This window comes from Macaca nemestrina, chromosome 13 (genome assembly GCF_043159975.1).
Source record: "Macaca nemestrina isolate mMacNem1 chromosome 13, mMacNem.hap1, whole genome shotgun sequence".
NCBI lineage: Eukaryota > Metazoa > Chordata > Mammalia > Primates > Cercopithecidae > Macaca > Macaca nemestrina.
Genome location: NC_092137.1, coordinates 74,863,277 through 74,881,611, shown reverse-complemented (window position 1 = coordinate 74,881,611; position 18,335 = coordinate 74,863,277). Strand labels below are relative to the sequence as shown.

Genomic DNA, 18,335 nt, shown 5'->3' with positions numbered 1-18,335 from the left:
AGAAGTAAAGATACATATTAAGGCTAGGGGTTTGCCTTACCGGATGTTTAGATGGTTTATAAAGTTATTCTAATTAAGATAGTGTCAGGCCGGGCGCGGTGGCTCAAGCCTGTAATCCCAGCACTTTGGGAGGCCGAGACGGGCGGATTACGAGGTCAGGAGATCGAGACCAACCTGGCTAATATGGTGAAACCCCGTCTCCACTAAAAAATACAAAAAACTAGCTGGGCGAGGTGGCGGGCACCTGTAGTCCCAGCTACTCGGGAGGCTGAGGCAGGAGAATGGTGTAAACCCGGGAGGCGGAGCTTGCAGTGAGCTGAGATCCGGCCACTGCACTCCAGCCTGGGCGACAGAGCGAGACTCCGACTCAAAAAAAAAAAAAAAAATAGTGTCATATTTTCATAGGAATAGACAAATTGTCCAAACTGGAATAGATTAGAGAAGTCCGGAAACAGCCACATGAAAACTTGATATGTGGCTTGGCTGACGTGGCAGAGCAGTGTGAAAAGGATGGATTTAGCCATTAAGTCATATTGAAACTATCAATATTCCATATAGGAAAAAATATTCCTACTTCACACCATTTATAATCATGTTTTTAGATGGATTAAAGACTTCAATGTGAAAAGTAACATGTAAAACTTTTAAAAAAAGGTATAGGAGAAAATTTTCATGACAGGGGTTGGGGAAGAGGAAGAAGCGTTTCCTAAATGAGACATAAAGTTTGCTAATCACAAAATAAAAGATTTTTGACGGAGTCTGTCACCCAAGCTGGACTGCAGTCGCATGATCTCAGCTCACTGCAACCTCCGCCTCCTGGGTTCAAGCAATTCTCCTGCCTCAGCCTCCCAAGTAACTGGGATTACAGGTGCGCATCACCATGCCCAGCTAATTTTTTTTTTTTTTTTTTTTTTTTTGAGACGGAGTCTCGCTCTGCCGCCCGGGCTGGAGTGCAGTGGCCGGATCTCAGCTCACTGCAAGCTCTGCCTCCCGGGTTTACGCCATTCTCTTGCCTCAGCCTCCCAAGTAGTTGGGACTACAGGCGCACGCCACCTCGCCCGGCTATTTTTTTGTATGTTTTAGTAGAGACGGGGTTTCACCGTGTTAGCCAGGATGGTCTCGATCGCCTGACCTCGTGATCCGCCTGTCTCGGCCTCCCAAAGTGCTGGGATTACAGGCTTGAGCCACCACGCCCAGCCATTTTTTGTATTTTTAATAGAGACAGGATTTCACCATGTTGACCAGGTTGATCTCGAACTCCTGACCTCAGGTGATATGCCCGCCTCGGCCTACCAAAGGGCTAGGATTACAGGCATGAGCCACTGCGCCCGGCCCTAATAACAAAAGATTGATAAGTATAATTACATTAAAATGAAGAATTTCGGTTCATCAAAATATACATGAAAATGACTGGGTGTGGTGGCTTATGCCTATAATCCTAGCATTTTGGGAGGCCAAGGCAGGAGGATCACTTGAGCCCAAGAGTTCAAGATCAGCCTCAACAACATAGTGAGACCTCATCTCTACAAAAAATAAACAAAATTAGCCAGGTATGGTGGCATGCACTTGTAGTCCTAGCTACTCAGGAGTCTGAGGCAGGAGGATCGCTTGAGCCCAGGCGGTCAAGGCTGCAATAAATCAAGATCACACCACTGCACTCCAGCCTGGATGACAGAGCAAGACTCTGTCTCAAAAAAAAAAAAAAAAAAAGTTAGTTGATATACAGAATAAATATTACAAGGAATGTTTGGTGGAATAGCATACATTTTTTAAAATAAATGGGCCACAGCTATACATAACAATGTGAATGAATCTTTTCAATATTGAGGAAAAAAACAGATACAGTGTATACTGTATGACACTTATTTATAAAGCTCAAAACTAAAATTATAAAGTGTTATTTAAAGTAACAAAAGTACTTTTATTTATTTATTTGTTTTTTGACATGAAGTCTCGCTCTATCGCCCAGGCTGGAGTACGGTGGTGCAGTCTCAGCTCACCACAACCTCCACCTCCCAGGCTCAAGCCATTCTCCTGCCTCAGCCTCCCGAGTAGCTGGGATTACAGGCACACATCACCACGCCTGGCTAATTTTTGTATTTTGAGTAGAGACAGGGTTGCACCATGTTGGCCAGGCTGGTCTTGAACTCCTGACCTCAAGTGATCTGTCCACCTTGGCCTCCCAAAGTGCTGGGATTACAGGTGTGAGCCACCGCATCCAGCCACAAAACTACTTTTAAAAAGAAAGATATGATAAAAATAAAAGTCAGTGTGGCAAGATTTCTTCTGGAGAAGATTAGGGAAAAGCATGTAGATATCTCAGGAGTATTGATGATGTTCTACATCTGAAGTTAAATGAAGGATTCATGAGTGCTCGCTTTTGTTGTTTTGCTTCATAGCTTACATTTTTATTGCATGTATTTGCATACAATAAAAATTTTGCAATAGCTTTATGAAGAATGACTAAGTAATAAATATGCCAAAACTAAAATAGCCACTGAGATTGATAACTTTGGTATCCAGAGGGCATCTGTGCAGGTTGACAGCAGTCTGCACTCACTGGGTATGTAAGTCATTCAGCCAGTTACAAATCAACCTAATGATGCTGTCAGCTAGTCTACATCTCTCAGTCATACACAAGGATATCAAGTTTCCTTTCTAAGTGCTCGCAAACCATCTGTTTAGTATTTCCTCCTAGACTTTGCCAGGGATCAATGTCAAGCTCTTTTGGGAAGGTATTTTCTCCATATGTGTTCTCAGGAAACACCAAATGTTAACAACCCAAACATAGAAGATAAAGATTCATTGCTTCCTAAAGAATGCCAGAAAAAAAAGGGCTGGAGGCGGGTAGGGAGCCTCTTCTATGCTTCAGTGCAATTGTCAGAACAGATATTGATTTTCTCCCTTTCGGTGTCTTAGAAAATAGACCGGAAAACACAACTGTTCATTGTGTCTGCCTTTGATAACTGCATTAAAGTCATTTCCCTCTGGCATTAAGACTAAATTAGAACCACTGTTGTATTTATTACCTAAAGATTTTTAATACAGAAAGATATTTGTTTATTTCATTAACAGAAGTCATGGTCTCAGAAAAATAGCAAATTGTTCTCTTTAAAACTGAAGTTAAATAATTTTTTGAGTTCAGTAGAAAATATAAAATTATTTAAAAATTGGAATTTAAAAAATGTTTCCTTTCCTTCCTTTATTGGGGATTAATTTACATACCGTAAGTTGCATCCATTCAAAGTATACAGTTCAGTGAATTTTGACCAATGTATATGCCCACAAATCATCATCACAATCAAGATACAGAACATTTCCCTCATCCTCAAAAAAGATTTTTCTTGCCGCTTTACATTCCATCCATCCCTCCAGCCCCAGGTAAGACCACTTATCTGCTTTTTGTCTGTAGATTAGTCTGTATTTTGTGTAAGTGGAATCCTGAAGTACCCACACCTTTTGTATTTATATTTTTTAATTCAGATTTTGAGATTCGTCCATGTTGTTTATATCAGTAGTGAGTTTTCTTTTTATTGCTGCGTAGTGGTATATTGCATGAATGTGTCATATTTTGTTTAAACATTTACATATTAATGGATATTTCTATTGTTTCCATTTTTTGACTGTTGTGAAGAAAGCTGCTATGAATGTTTGTACACAAATCTTTGTGTGGATATATGTTTTCATTTATCTTGGGTCTTACTGTTTTGTTGTTGTTGTTGTTTTGAGACAGAGTCTCACTCTGTTGCCCAGGCTGGAGTGCAGTGGTGTGATCTCGGCTCACTGCAAGCTCTGCCTCCCAGGTTCATACCATTCTCCTGCCTCAGCCTCCTGAGTTGCTGGGACTACAGGTGCCCGCCACCACACCCAGCTAATTTTTTGTATTTTTAGTAGAGACAGGGTTTCACCGTGTTAGCCAGGATGGTCTCGATCTCTTGACCTCGTGATCCGCCTGCCTTGGCCTCCCAAAGTGCTGGGATTACAGGCGTGAGCCACCAGGCCCTGCCGTCTTACTGTTTTTATGGTTTATCTTTTCCCATCCATTTACTTTCAATTCATTTATGTCTTTGTACTTAAAGTCTCTCTCTTATAGACAGCATATAGCTGGGTATTGCTTTATGTCTATTCTGATCATCTCTGGCTTTTATTTAGAATGTAGAGTCCCTTAACATTTACCATACATATTCTTATAGTTGGACTCAGGTCTACCATTTCATTTTCTGTTTGTCCTGTTTTTCATTTTTCTTCCCTGCTTTCCTGCTTTCTTTTAGATTATTTAAATATTTTTCAATTTCATGTTAATTTATCTATTGTCATTTAGCCATTCATCTTTGCACTTTTTGTGGTTTCTCTATGAATTACATTATATATACCTAACTTTTTACAGTCTACTTAGAGTCAATATAATACCATTTAATATAAAATATAGAAACCTCAGGATTACAATATATTCACGTAAAATATAAAGACCTTTTGGGAATTAAAATGTATTTTAAAAACTATTTTATAGCCTACTCAGAATTAATATATATAGTACCATTTCATGTAAAATATAGAAAACTTGCTGTTAAGTCCATTTACTGCTCCCATTCACATACACTATCTTTCATGTTAAAATTGTCATGTGTATTACATCTATATAAACTCCACAAGAAAGTGTTGAAATCTTTGCTTTAGCCTATAATCCCAGCACCTTGAGAGGCCAAGACAGGCAGATCCCTTGAGCTCAGGAGTTCAAGACCAGCCTGGGCAACATGGTGAAACCCCATCACTACAAAAAATACGAAAATTAACCTGGCATGGTAGTGTGCACCTGTAATCACAGCTACTCGGGAGGCTGAGATGGGAGGATCACTTGAGCCTGGAAGGTCAAGGCTGCAGTGAGCCATAATCACGCCACTGCACTCCAGCCTGAGTGACAGAGTAAGATCCTGTCTCCAAAAAAAAAAAAAAAAAAAGTTTTTGCCTTTAAGCAAACATGTTTTAAAGAACTTAAAGAACATATTTTAAAGAACTTAAGAGGGCCAGGCATGGTGGCTCATACCTGTAATCCCAGCACTTTGGGAGGCCAAGCAGGGAGGATTGCTTGAGGTCAGGAGTTGAAGACCAGCCTGGGCAACATAGTGAGACTTCATCTACAAAAAATCAAAAAATTAGCCGGGTGTGGTGGTGCACACCTGTAGTCCCAGCTACTTGGAAAGCTGAGGTGGGAGGATTGCTTGACGTTGTTCCACTGTCTTCTGGCCTTTCATGGTTTCTGATCAAAAGTTACAGTCCCTAACTCATTTTTCTCTGTATGTAAAGGATAATTTTTTCTAGCACTTTCAAGAAATTTCTCTTATGTTTATTATTCAGCAGCTTGACAATGATGTGTTTAGGTGTGAATTTCTTCTAATTCATCCTATTTGGGGTTTCCTGAGCCTCGTGAATCTGAAAATTGATTATCTTTTTTATTTTGAGATAGGATCTCACTGTGTCACTCAGGCTGGAGTGCAGTAGTGTGATCACGGTTCACTGCAGCCTCTATCTCCTGGGCTCAGGTGATCCTCCCACTTCAGCCCCCCAAGTAGCTGGGACCACAGACTCGTGCTACCACACCCAGCTAATTTTTGTAATTTTTTTTGTAGAGATGAGGTTTCACCGTGTTGCCCAGGCTGATCTCAAACTCCCGGGCTCAGGCAATCCTCCCGCCTTGGCCTCTGAAAATGCCAGGATTACAGGCATGAGTCACTGTGCCCAGCCTGTAAATTTACATCTTTAACCCAACTTAGGAAATTTTCTGCCTTTTTTTGTTGTTGTTGTTGTTTTTGTATTTTGTCTGCCTCATTCTTTCTCTCTCTCTTTCTAGGACTTCAATTACCCACATGTTAAATCTTTTTAAATTGTTCTGCACAGCCCAAGACTGTGACTTTTTGCTTGGTTGGTTAGTATTGTCCTATCTTTTCATTTATTATAAACATATTTTCCATTCTTCATTGAGCAAATTCTAATTATGCTATTTTAAAATACTTGCCTGATAAATCCAACATCTCTGTCATCTTGGGGTTTGCATCTGTTGACTTATATTTTCCTTTGAGACTGAGTCACAGTTTTCTGTGTCAGTATGCCAAAACATTTGGGTTGTATTTTGTGAACATTGCATTATAAAGACTCTGGATTCTATTATATTGCTCTGAAAAGTGTTTATTTTTCAGACAATTAACTCAGTTAAACTCAAACTACAACCTGTTGTGCCTGCAGTGAGCAGGGACTCAGATCTTAGTCTCAATCTTTAAGCCTAAACTATAAGCTGCTTTCAGTTCACCCCATATGTGTATAGTGCACGGTCCAATCAGCTATTTACCTAGGCCAAGTTTAAACACATAATTTAGGGCACTCCGGCTCTGGCTCTCTCATTTCATGGATTTCTTCCTCACTCTCTGGAGGTCCTGGTTGCCCCAGACTCCTTACCCTGGCAATGCTAGTGAAAGACAAAGGCCTTCCTTTCCAATTTTTAGCTGCCTCCACACTCTTGTGACTACAGCCACTCTTAGAAAGTGCAAAAAATGGGGAATTCATTCCTTGCTGGTTTACTTGGTTACTTCAAGTTTCAACTCCTCTCCAAAGTCTGTCTACTTTTGTTCACTCTGCAGAGCCTTCAGGTAGTTGATTTTTAAATATTGTTCAGGCCAGGCGCAGGGGCTCACACCTGTAATCCCAGCTCTTTGGGAGGCTGAGGCAGGCAGATCACTTGAGGCCAGGAGTTCAGGACCAGCCTGGCAAACATTGTGAAACCCTGTCTCTACTAAAAATACAAAGCTTAGCCAGATGCAGTGGTGCACACCTGTAGTCCCAGCTATTCAGGAGGCTGAAGCATGAGAATCATTTGAGTCTGGAAGGTGGAAGTTGCAGTGAGTCAAGATTGCACCACTGTACTCCAGCCGGAGTGACAGAATGAGTCTCTGTCTCAAAAAAATAAATAACTAAATAAATAAATAAAATAAATATTGTTCAGAGTTTATAGCTGTTTTTTACAAGAAAATCAGTTGGTTGGGTACTGGAACCTAACCAGACTGGAATTCCCTTATTTACTCTTCTTCATTTTGGTTCTTTCTTTTTACCTCATTTTCTGCCTTCTCTTCAACTCAATAAGCTCAAGTTCTCTGTCATATCTCTCACTCTCTGTCTTTAGGAGATTTTTGCTTAAAAGAAGTTCTGATTAAATCTCACCTCTTCTGTCCTCATTCCCCATCCCCTAACATGCTTGACACCACTGCTTTACTTGGCAAATGACTTATGTTGCCATTACCCAATCTGGGGACAATCTGGCCACTTCTCTGTCTGAAATCAGCCCCATCATATACCCAGCACTAGAGCTTTAGTTAGTACAGTGCAAGAATTGATTGGGACACAACTATATACATATTCAAGGTCCAGAAAGAGGCACAAATATAGATATTAATTTAGCATAGGATAGGCCGGGCGTGGTGGCTCAAGCCTGTAATCCCAGCACTTTGGGAGGCCGAGACGGGCGGATCACGAGGTCAGGAGATCGAGACCATCCTGGCTAACACGGTGAAACCCCGTCTCTACTAAAAAATACAAAAAACTAGCCGGGCGCGATGGCGGGCGCCTGTAGTCCCAACTACTCGGGAGGCTGAGGCAGGAGAATGGCGTGAACCCGGGAGGCGGAGCTTGCAGTGAGCTGAGATCCGGCCACTGCACTCCAGCCTGGGCAGCAGAGCGAGACTCCGTCTCAAAAAAAAAAAAAAAAAAATTTAGCATAGGATAAAGGAGACATCTCAAATCACTAAGGCAGAGATGAACTTGCTCAAAAAGTAATGCAGGGACAACTGGTTAGCCATCTGGAAAAGATTCCAAATGGACCAGGAATCCAAATGTAAATAATAATATTAAAAGTATTAAAAGTAAACATTGGCGAATTTCTTTATAATCTCAGCATAGATAAAGGTCATTTAACTGTGATTCAGAATCCAGGTACAATAAAGAAAAGATTTATTTATTTAACTATATGAAAATAAAAATCTTTGGCATGGCAGAAAGTACCATAAACAATGTCAAAAGACAACTGAAAAACCAGGAGAAAGTATTTGCAATTTATGCCATGGGAAAAAAAAAAAAAAGGCTAATATCACTAATATATAAAGAACACTTTAAAACTGAGGAGTAAAAGACCAAAAACACTAGAGAAAAATGGACAAAAGTCATAAACACATAATTCAAAAACAGATTTTTAAATGGTCCTTAAACATGAAAATATGTTCAACCTCACCCATAATTAGAGAAATGATAATTAATAATATACCAAAATATTATTTCCTACCCATTATTAGATTGGCAAAAGTTTAAAAGTATAACACCAATAGAAGTGGCATGTGTTTATTTTTAAACACAAAATTACATATGTGTTTTACTTCTATCCCTAGAAGTCACCAGGCCCACTGCTAGGAATGTAATACACTGAAGATACACCCGCCGATCTACAAAAATGCATATATATACACAGAGTCTCTTGCACAGCTGTTATACAGTCTATCTACAATTTTTTTAAGAATATGTCTTAGGGCTGGGTACAGTGACTCATGCCTGTGATCCCAGCACTTTGGGAGGCCGAGGTGGGCGGATCACTTAGGTCAGGAGTTCAAGACAAGCCTGGCCAACATGGTGAAACCCCGTCTCTACTAAAAAAAATAAAAATAAAAAACACACACATACACAAAAATTAGGCAGGCATGGTGGCAGGCACCTGTAATCCCGGCTACTCAGGAGGCTGAGAAGGGAAAATCACTTGAACCTGTGAGATGTAGGTTGCAGTGAGCCGAGGTCGCACCACTGCACTCCAGCCTAGAGACTCCGTCTCAAAAAAATAAAAGAGTATGTCTTACGACTTTCTTTGATTTGAGTGTCTTATTTAGCTTTTCCTTACTCTATTTAGCTCCCCCAAGTAAGTCCTTTCTTTCATGGCTCCACTTACTTTTATTTTCACCTCAAGGCAGCTCTTTCTTTCAGTTCCCTTAGGTATTAAGGAGTCACAACTGCTTGGTGTGATTCTTGGGTCATGTCAAAAGATGTAATGCCTTCCTAGCTCTGCTTTCTTCTTGATTCAAACTTCTAAATAACCCCTTCCCTTGCTCCCTCCCCCACCACAGTGCCTATGACAACATTTCTTCCCAGCTTTTCAATTTTGCATTGCAATTTACATTAAATGCTTTTTGGTTTATAGAATATATGTATTAGTCTCTGTAGAAAAAGAAGACTTTTAAAATACCTTCTAAGTCTAGTGTTTCTCCTGTCAAAAAATTACTTTAGACTTTGGAATATTTCAATCAATAGTGATCAATCTCTTTTGCATATAAGCTGCATTTTTCCAATAAAATGAAAAGAGAGCCATTGAGACCCATAGATAAAATATATTTTCCTGCAACTTAGATATTTATTGAAGAGAAAATTTTCAGCAAAAGAAATGGCACTGGTTTTTAGTGAATAAAATGTTCATATCTACTACATAGACAGCTGGGAGGCAGCTTTATACTCCATTATCCCTTATAGTTGCATGGTGCTTTAAAGTCCACAAATTGCTTTCAGGAGTCAAGTGTCATTATTTCATATTCAAGTAAACCCTTAGCCTAGGTATTACTATCATTCCCATTTTACAGATGGAGAAATTGAGCTTAAAGAGATGAAGTGACTGGCCTAAGGTCACAGAGAAAGTAAGCACCACGCTGGCTAGTTTCTTCTGTTCAAGATAACGTTTACTGAGCCCCTGTTATATGCTGAACACTGTGCTAGTGCAGTGGGTACAGAGGTAGATAAGGTGCTACAACTGGTGCCAGAGGCAGGTATATCCTGCCTTAACCAGGGCCCTTCTCTCCTGTACCTGCAATATCTTCTCTCTGGGCTGTCCAGGGCAGAGCAAGTCGCTCAATTCAAAGTGGGATTGGCAATCCGGGAACACTTACGTGGCTCCAGAGGTGAGGGGTGCAGTACAGCTTCTCTCACAGGGCAGTCCCCACTTCTGCCCTCTTAGAAACACACAAGCCTAAGAAAAAGAGATTCTAAAAAGGCTACACTCCCAGCCAAAACACTCCCTAAACTTTTTCTTACCCAATTCATCTGTTTACTAAAGGCTGAAATACTACATTTGAAACTATAGTATTTGAGACCTATCTTAGAGCTAAGGGAGTCTGCTATGGTCTGAATGTTGTATCCCGCCCCCCCCCTAAAATTAATCTTTGAAACCTTTAATCACCAGTAAGATAGTATTAGGAGGTGGGGCCTTTGAATGCTGGCTTAGGTCATGAGGGAGGGCAGAATCCTCCTGAATGGGATTAGTGCTTTTATAAAATGTTCCCTTAGGAGCTTGTTTGCCGCCTCCACCATATGAGGACACAGTGAGAAGGGGCCGTTTATCAACCAAAAACAGGTCCTCCCCAGACATTGAATCTGCCAGCACCTTGATCTTGGACTTCCCAGCCTCCAAAACAGTGAGAAATAGTGGCTTTGGTTAAAAACAAACAAACAAACAAACAAAAAAACAAAAAAACTGGTTTATGGTATTTTGTGATAGCAGCCCAAACAGAACCCACTATTCCCTAGTCAGAAATGATGTAAATCAAGTTTGTCCAACCTGCTTCCCGCAGGCCGTATGCAGCCCAGGATGGGTTTGAATGCAACCCAACACAAATTCGTAAACTTTTTTAAAACATTATAAGGTTTGTTTTTTAGCTCCTCAGCTATCATCAGTGTTAGTGCATTTTATGTGTGGCCCAAGACAAATCTTCTTCTTCCAGTGTGGCCCAGGGAAGCCAAAAGATTGGACATCCCTAATATAAATCATCCATTGTGAACCATTTGTTCTTTAGTTAACAGTCAATTATTTTTTTCAGCCTGCCTTAGACTATATTAGCTTGATGAGGGCAGGTGAATGGACAACTGCTAACAATAGAATTCCCTGGGTAGCTGACCAGAGCTGGGAAAGAGGCATGTCCACTACAAGCTGAAGGATCTCTGCTTGAGCTCTGCTCATAGAACTCCCAGATTTCTCTTCCCTCCTTCCCCACTGCCTGCCAGCACCACACAACAGGAAAGCATAAGCGGTAAGGCTGGGCTGGGACATGTGGCACCTCACACAAGCTGATAGCTTGGGCACACCTTCAAACAAATATTTTTAAAATGCTAATTCAGCAATTGTTTAGAAGCTAAGAGCTGCAAAGAAAAAGAGAAAGAAAAAGGAACTTGCTTTACTTTGCCCCATTCTTGCACACTTCCTGAGCAATACCAAATAATGAAACCCACCCTTCTTCAAAGCAAGTGTAGTGAGCCCTGTTGATACATTAGTGTGCCACTTTGGGGGTCCTGTCCTTCACCCCAGCAGCTTATTAGCTCATCCTCACTTCCTTCTTTATTCTGCTTTAGTCTTCTGGCTAATCCCCCAAAAGAAAAAACTCATTTCCATCTCAAGACCTTTGAACTGGCTCATCTCTCTGTAAGAAACAATCTTCGCACAAATGTTTTTATGACTCACTTCACTTCATTCAAGTTTCTGCCCAACTATCACCTTCTTAGAGAATACTTCCCTGGCCAGCCAAGCTAAAAATTCACATGCATGCACGCGTGCACGCACACACACACACATACACACACACACACACACACCCCTTTATTTTTATTCATAGTATCTATCATTGTCTGAAATTGTATTCTATTTTATTTGCTTATTATCTGTTCTCTCACTAGAATGTAAGCCACGAAAGTAGGCAATTTGTCTCTTTTCTTGATGACACCAATAAGCGCCTGGCTCGTAAAAGACAGTAAACTAATAAGTACTTCAATGACAAACTAAATAAATGAATGACTAGGCGAATGAATGAATGACAACAGTTCTCTCTCTGCAAAGAATTCTGGGATATAAATTTTCTCTATCTCATTACAGTTATGGTGATGTTTTGATCCTCTTACAGACTGGGGCTTCAGGAAGGTAGTCACCACTAGGTCCATTCCTGCACTCACCTCTCTGCACTGAGTTCGCATGTTGATAACCACTAACTACCACCACCCCTGCCACCTCTTTTCAAGGGGCTTCTCTTTTTTCCTAGGGTCCAAGCATCACTTCCACAGATGGGGCAAATGAGCTTAGAAAGACAAGCTCGACTGCCTCACCGTTGTGAGCTGCTAGATTATTCTCATGTTGTGTTGATTTAAAGACAATGGTTGGATGATGCTGCACTGTTGTTCCTGACTAAGCTTTATCTGCTGTGATTACTTACCCTGGTTGTTAACATCCTATAACTATCCTGTATTCAAAGAGTAGACAGCTAATTGTAAACCAACCCAGGCAGGCTAAGATACTGTGACTCTATAGTCTCTGTAGTGGTTCTTGACCTTTTGGGGGTCATAGAGCTCTTTTGAGAATCTGATAAAAGCTAGGGGCTTTCCCCCTTCCCCCACCCCACCAAAATACATCTATGCAAGTACAGATGAATTGTGTATAATTTCAAGGAGTTCTCAGAATGTCTGAAGCCCATCCGTGACATCCAAGTACAGGCCTCATAAATGTCATTCAGAAAGGAACAGGTCAGGCCTAGAGGTTAGGGCCCTGTGGCACAGGGGAAGATGTGGAGGATTGGGCAAGAGCACCTTTTCTGGGCCTCTACTTTCGACATTTTATGTGAAGAGAGAAATACAGACATTGTATATGCACGTATGTGTGTTAAAGTCTCCTATTTTAAACACACTTTAATTTTATAACCCTATTTTAAGCTTTCTTCTGAGAGGGTCTACTTCAGGTATCACCTAATCTTCAATCATTTGGCTTTCTTAGTTTTTTCCCATTGTGGCCACAGGAGGGCAGGATAAGTCCAAAAACAATGTGAATGCTGGCTGCAGCTTGGGCTGCAGTGAACCAGGCCTTCCTCACTGCTTTAACTATCCAAACACAAAGGGCTACCGTTTCACTCCTGTAACCTTTCCATTTCATGACATTGGTGTGACCTGTTCATCTAGTGCACGGATGCCCTGCTCCCCTGCCAGCGAGGGAGCTATTTTTCAACATCTGAGGAGTCTCCTCCCTGATCCCCAGATTTAGCACATTTAGTTGTATTTGTGAGGAACACAATACGTACTAGTTGTTGGTGTTCTATGTATGGTAGTTGGGAGTAGAAAGCAGTGACCAAGGGGGAAAAAAGCATTGAAAAAGGAAAACATATGGCCGGGTGCGGTGGCTCACGCCTGTAATCCCAGCACTTTGGGAGGCCGAGACGGGTGGATCACGAGGTCAGGAGATCAAGACCATCCTGGCTAACACGGTGAAACCCTGTCTCTACTAAAAATACAAAACAATTAGCCGGGTGTGGTGGCGGGCACCTGTAGTCCCAGCTACTCGCAAGGCTGAGGCAGGAGAATGGTGTGAACCTGGGAGGCGGAGCTTGCAGTGAGCCAAGATTGCGCCACTGCACTCCAGCCTGGGGAACAGAGCAAGACTCCATCTCAAAAAAGAAAAAAAAAAAAAGGAAAACATACTATTTTCATATAAGAGTTCATCATTTTGTGGATGAGAGAAAAGGAAGAAAATTATATTTGTTGGACCTACTGGATGCCATTTATAGATAATCATCTCGCTTTTTAGTGCTTTATTAAGAAATAGATTGTACTATTCCACTATTGTACTATTCCACTAGTTGTACTATTGCCCAAAATCACATAGCTAACAACTTTTTTTTTTTTTTTTTGGAGATGGAGTTTCACTCTTGTTGCCCAGGTTAGAGTGCAATGGCGCAATCTCAGCTCACCACAACCTCCACCTCCCAGGTTCAAGCGATTCTCCTGCCTCAGCCTCCCAAGTAGCTGGGATTACAGGCATGCACCACCACACCTGGCTAATTTTTTGTATTTTTAGTAGAGACGGGGTTTCTCCATATTGGTCAGGCTGGTCTTGAACTCCCAACCTTAGGTGATCTGGCCGCCTTGGCCTCCCAAAGTGCTGGGATTACAGGCATGAGCCACCGTGCCTGGCTGCTAACAACTTTTAAGCTTCACGTCAAACCCTGATCTTTCCATCAAGCCTTTCATAAACTCGGGAAAAGAAGAAAATCTTTTAAAAAAAAATCAGCAATGTGATTAATATTGCCCAAATGAAGCCCACAGATACCCAGGGATGGCAATTAAAGCTAGATAAGGGAGGATATAGTTAAGCATAACTTCTTGGACAAAGAGTTGAGTTCTGGAAGAGCTGCAGGCCATGGGCTGACAGTAATGAAAGCACTAAGGAAGGAAGGAAGTCATGTGGCAAAGAGACTAACTTAGACGAAGCTCAAGAGTTACAGGAAGGCCGGGCGCGGTGGCTCAAGCCTGTAATCCCAGCACTTTGGGAGGCCGAGACGGGCGGATCACAAGGTCAGGAGATCGAGACCATCCTGGCTAACACGGCGAAACCCCGTCTCTACTAAAAACACAAAAAATTAGCCAGGCGAGGTGGCGGCGCCTGTGGTCCCAGCTACTCGGGAGGCTGAGGCAGGAGAATGGCGTGAACCCGGGAGGCGGAGCTTGCAGTGAGCTGGGATCTGGCCACTGCACTCCAGCCTGGGCGACAGAGCGAGACTCCGTCTCAAAAAAAAAAAAAAAAGAGTTACAGGAAAAAGTAATGAGAGCTGAGGAGGAGGGAGCCACTGTTCAACTCAGGCATTTGCTAAGCTTCAGCTCTATGCAAGGCACTGATAGGGAGGATAAAAGTGAAAAGAAACAATTTCTACCTTTTAATTCACATTTAGATGGGAGAGATCAAAGGTATACCCAAATAACAATAGTACCAAGGTAAAGTGTAATATGAACTATATTACAAATGTAAACCAAAAGCTGTGGGGCTACAATAATGGAGGGAATACAATAATGGCAGACTTCATGAAGGAGGTGACATTTGAACTTAGGCTTCAAGGATGCCAATATCTCAACAGGTAGTGATAAGGAGGAAATAGTCTGAGCCATCACAGAGGAAGGAAAGAGTAGGGTACTTGTGGAATAATGATTAGTACCAAGTGATACAGGATGAGTGAATGACAACAAGAAGGCAGTGTGTGCTCTTGAGCAAAGGAGGGATCTGATGAAACCATGTTCCAGAAAAAGTAACTGGTAGTAGTAATAATAAGTAATGGAAGGAAAGAAATGGAGTTTGCTAGGACAGTTAAGAAGCTACTGCCATAATCCAGGCACAAGGAAATGAATGCCTAGACCAGTGACAAAGAAAATGGAAAATAAGTTTAGCCTCTAAAACATTCTGGTTTACACGTAAGTCTCTAGTTTAGATAATGTAAGTCTGTCCCCAAGAGAGTGTTCACTCCCTTCTGAAACTGCAGAACTGAAAACTCAAACCTGAGACACAGCACCTCTATGGAGATTATATGAGAACTTTTTCAAGAAAGCAGTTCTGCTCCATGGCTCTTCCAAGAACATGTAGGTTAAGAACTTAGAAAGGAATGTCAGAACATTAATGGGTGACAGCAGGGAAGACTGCTGCCTAGCTGGCTGCCAGGAGGACCTAACCACATGACATTTTCCTTCATAGAGAGGCTGTGCTTTAAGCCTGGCTGTTTAGCTCTGCAGGATCAGAAAGTTAATTTTGCCAGCACTCTTTTAAAGACACACACCTTCCTAGGCTCAAGACTAAAGGATAAGCCAGAATGTTTTAGAGGGAGAAGCATAACTATAATCACAAAAAAGAGCAGAGACTTGAAAAACACATCTCTGCCACTGGGACACATCACTGAGTCCGCATGCCTTCTCTGAGCTGCACTCAGGTGGGCATTGCCAGCATGCATCCCTGTTGTTCCCGTTCTCTGCGTTTTTGGCCAACCCTCTTCCAATAGATGCATTCATTCTTTAGATATGCCAATATAGGCCGGGCAGGGTGGCTCACACCTGCAATCCTAGCATTTTGGGAGGTTGACGCAGATGGATTTCTTGAGCTCAGGAGTTTGAGACCACCCTGAGCAACACGGTAAAACCCCATCTCTACAAAAAATACAAAAATTAGCCCATTGTGGTGGCTCGCACCTGTATTCCCAGCTACTTGGGATGCTGAGGCAGGAGAATCACTTGAGCCCAAGAGGTGGAGGTTGCAGAGAGCTGAGATCACACCACTACACTCCAACATGGGTGACAGAGTGAGACCCTATCTCAAAAAAAAAAAAAAAAATATATATATATATATATATATACACACACACACACACACACACACATATGCCCATAACATCAAAAGTCAAATAAGGCTACAGTCAAATCTTGCCCTGGACAATAAGCCATTCTCCCTTCTTAGGGTAACTTTTTCATTGGCCTCACCATTCTGGTTGATTTTATAGTTTAACTCTCTGAGGAAACCTTTATTTTCCTTACTTCCAGATTCTTGATGGGAGATGGCTTTGCATTGTTCCCTCACATTGTCTGTGGTAGGAGTGTCTAATCATCCACCCTTTCCCTGGGGGGAAGAAAAGAAACACTTATTTTCCCCAAAATTCTGTCATTTCAACTCTAAGCAATTTTATCTTCTCTACTTTCTTAGCTCCTTTGCTCAATTCTGGTTTTGTTTTTGTTTTTTTTGTTGTTTTGTTTTGTTTTTGTTTTTGTTTTTGCAACTGAGACAGTGTCTCACTATGTTGCCCAGGTGGGTCTTGAACTTTTGGGCTCAAGCTATCCTCCTGCCTCAGACTTCTAAGTAGCTGGAACTACAGGCATGAGCCACCACGCCTGGTGTTGATTGCATTGCTTTAGTAGCTGCCACTTTATGCTTTAAGAACTGTTTTGCCTCACTGAGGAGAAGCTGCTCAGTCATTTTCATACTTGTTACTCAAATCAAAGCACAGGCTTCAGGCTTAGAAAAATTAAATTACTTTTTGTTTTGCCTGTGACAAAATAAAATTCACATTATTTTTTAAAAAGACATTTCTCTTTACTTACAAGGAGTTTTTTTTTGACAATGACTTTATATATATCACAGTAGTACCCTAAAACATAATGAGGCAGATGAGAATTTGGGGAAAAATGGTCAAGATTCATGTTGCTTTATAAACTCCTTAAGGGCACAGAGTGTCAGTTATATCTGATGGAATGAATGAAATAACTAACTAGTTAACTAATGAATCCTCATAACTATTCATGGAAGATGGCAGAGTTTTCATCATTCTGGCCATAGAGAAATGTATTTCATGCCCCTTTTCAGCTGCAGGATAAGTTGTTAAATATGACATGAAGTCATTTTTCACCACAGTTCCCCTGTGTTGGAAGAAGTATGTTGGACTGAAGCCCCTTTGTTCCCTGTGGAAAGTCTGCCACCTCTGCAAACTTGTCCTCAGGAATGTCGTTCTAGAAATAATCCAGCCTTCTCCCTGGGGTCTATGAGTCATACACAGAAGCTAATTCATTGGAGCAACTGGCTTTTCTTAGGCCCTTTGTAAAAGTATTTCAGAGATCCCTCCTGATGAAGCAAGGAAAGTAGGGTTCCCCCTCAGCTCCTTTCTAGCTCTTCCCTTATTTGCTCTGTGCTTCTTCCACCACCTCATATTTGGCTTTCACTGATGACCTTTACCTGCAGACCCAGACCCCAGTTCCTTAGCTAGTGTTGCCTGAAGCTGGAATTATACCAGCAAAGCCTCATTACTCCTCCTACCCAGCTCCATTCATTCAGATTTGGAATTAAATCACACTCCACTAGACCCTCCCCATCCTCTTTGCTATTAACCACACGTGTGAGATACAGTATGCCAATGACTGATGCTCCGGGCTTGGTTTTCTACTATAAGGGGATGCCCAAAAATTCATCTTTTTTTCTTTTAGTTTTTTTAAATTTGTTTTTTATAACAAGTAGTAACAGAACACATTTTCACTGTAAAACAACAACATGAAGCTTAAGTCCCCTTTGTTAAACTATTTAATTTGCATTGCTGTATAATTTTTGGTTGTTTTTATATTCTAGAATATTTTGGGGTTGTTTGCTTTCACAGTGAATTTCTTTCTCCTTTGTTTTATTTTTTATTTATTTTATTTATTATTATTATTTCTTTTCTTTTGAGATGGAGTCGCCCAGGCTGGAGTGCAGTGGCCCGATCTTAGTTCACTGTAGCCTCTGCCTCCCAGGTTCAAGCAATTCTTGTGTCTCAACCTTTCACATAGCTGGGATTACAGGCGCCCACCACCACACCTGGCTAATTTTTGTATTTTTAGTGGAGATGGGATTTCACCATGTTGGCCAGGCTGGTCTCGAACTCCTGAGTTCAAGTGATCTGCCGCCTCGGCCTCCCAAAGTGCTGGGATTACAGGTGTGAGCCACCATGACTGACCTAGGATTT

The 18,335-nt window shown here is 41.4% G+C and overlaps 1 protein-coding gene across 4 annotated transcripts in view; it reads left to right on the top strand.

The window, feature by feature from the left end:
* M1A (meiosis 1 associated protein) overlaps positions 1 to 18,335 on the top strand; it is a 101,775-nt gene that overhangs the window by 59,606 nt on the left and 23,834 nt on the right. The gene's annotated exons all lie outside the window — the stretch shown is intronic.